Here is a 2,548-nt window from a genome sequence, read left to right on the forward strand (position 1 = left end):
TAGACTTTGACATCCACCATTAGCAAAGGGTGTGAACCCATTCTTGTTGACTGTAGTAGACTTTGACATCTACCATTAGCAAAGGGTGTGAACCCATTCTTGTTGACTGTAGTAGACTTTGACATCCACCATTAGCAAAGGGTGTGAGCCCATTCATGTTGACTGTAGTAGACTTTGACATCTACTATTAAGCAAAGGGTGTGAACCCATACTCGTTGGCTGTAGTAGACTGTGACATCTACCATTAGCAAAGGGTGTGAACCCGTACTCGTTGACTGTAGTAGACTTTGAGATCTGCCATTAGCAAAGGGTGTGAACCCATTCTTGATGACAGTAAAAAGGGTTGCGGCCCTAGTCCTGAATATATTTGCAAGCCTTTTGCATGGTTTCTCTCAGAGAGAGGAGGTGTTGACACCTCAACTGCTTTCTACTAATATATATCCATGTTTTGTTTCTTTAAATTGCGGGTTCTCTGCAAAAGTAACTTGCAAATTTCTTGCTTACAAGAAAAAATGGAGAAATTAGAATTTAAACATTTTTCAAGTCAGGAAAACAACGTTATCTTCCACATTTTAGATTAATGTTTTATGGTATCATTGTGAATCGGGCATTGACATCTTTTCATAGAGGTCACTTGAAATTACGCTTACAGTCCCTTTTATAACTAATTAAAGGTAATTTAACTTGTTTAATGTTTATCATTCAAAATGACATTTTAATTAACTACTCAGTTTTGTACAATAAATATATGAACGTTTTCACCCCCCTCCCCCTTGACTTTAAAGAAAACTTTTATGACTTTTTTTTAAGCAGCGAAATTGCACAAAGCAGAGTTGCAAAAAAATAGAATAGTGCAATTTGGCACGAAATGACATTAGCAAGAGAATTAGGCAACGAAATTAAATTTTACGTTTCGTTTTTTATTATGTAAACATTTCTTATTATGAAAATATTTCAAAAACAATTCAAATTATAAAAACTTTTATTATCGTAAAATATTTCTACTTACTAAAACATTTCTTATTATGATAACATTTCTTATAATGCTAATATTTTTTACTATGATACTATTTCTTCTTATGATAACATTTCTTATTATGATACTACTTATTATTAGGTTAACATTTTTTGATATGATAACATTTCTTATTATGATAATATTTCTTATTTTGATAATATTTCTTATTATGATAACATTTCTTATTTTGATAATATTTCTTATCATGATAATATTTCTTATTATGATAATATTTCTTATTATGAAAATATTTCTTATTATGATAACATTTCTTATTATGATAATATTTCTTATTATGATAACATTTCTTACTATGATACTATTTCTTACTATAATACTATTTCTTATTATGATAATATTTCTTATTATGATAACATTTTTTTATTTTGATAATATTTCTTATTATGATAATATTTCTTATCATTATAATATTTCTTATTATGATAATATTTCTTATTATGATAACATTTCTTTTTTTGATAGCATTTCTTACTATGATACTATTTCTTATTATGTTAACATTTCTTATTATGTTATTATTTCTTATTATGATAATATTTCTTATTATGATAATATTTCTTACAATGATACCATTTCTTATTATGATAATATTTCTTATCATGATAATATTTCTTATTATGTTATTATTTCTTATTATGATGATATTTCTTTATTTAATTTGATAACATTTTTTATTATGATACCATTTCTTATTATGATAATATTTTGTAGCATTTTCTGTTGTAATGATTAGTACGATCTTTATTATCCATGTTATTAATATATCTTATCTATTTCAATGTGACTCTGACCGGCCAATCCGGTCAGTTTGATTTACCTGTATATAAATAAATTAGTACTACATGAAACGTTGTGTTAACGGACGAATACAGAGCCTTGAGTTTTGGCTAGAGATAGAGTCATTGAGACTTTAATTAAACTTTGAGTAGAGTAATCTCGGGACCTAGATTTATTACAATTTTTTATCATGATAATATTTCTTTGTATGATAACATTTCTTATTGTGTCAATATTTCTTGTAAAATAAATATAAATTTATGAACTTTTTCAACCCCCCCCCCCCTCAATTATTTTAACCTAAAAAATTCTTTATTATGACCTTTTCCCAAGAAGCGAAATTGCACAAATTATATTAATCTCATATATATGAAATAAATCTTGTTATCTCTGAATACTTCATTCTTATTATGATAATATTTCTTACTATGAAAACATTTCTTATTATGATAATTTTTCTTATTATAATAACATTTCTTACTATGATAACATTTTTTTATTATGATAATATTTCTTATTCTGAAAACATGTCAAATCATAAGAATCTTCTTAAAATATTGTAATATTTAAAGTATGGATGACTCATGGCAAGAAAACCCTCCCTGGCCTCACACCTTCATGTCTTTGTTCTTTCAACAATGCAGAAGAATTAACCTGAACGGATTCATTAAGATTGATCAGTGCACCCTAGACCTTTGAACCGAACAGACGTATGAGTTAAGCTCCGTTTGT

This window comes from Eurytemora carolleeae, unplaced genomic scaffold, assembly GCF_000591075.1.
Source record: "Eurytemora carolleeae unplaced genomic scaffold, Eaff_2.0 scaffold1577, whole genome shotgun sequence".
In the NCBI taxonomy this organism is placed as follows: Eukaryota; Metazoa; Arthropoda; class Copepoda; order Calanoida; family Temoridae; genus Eurytemora; species Eurytemora carolleeae.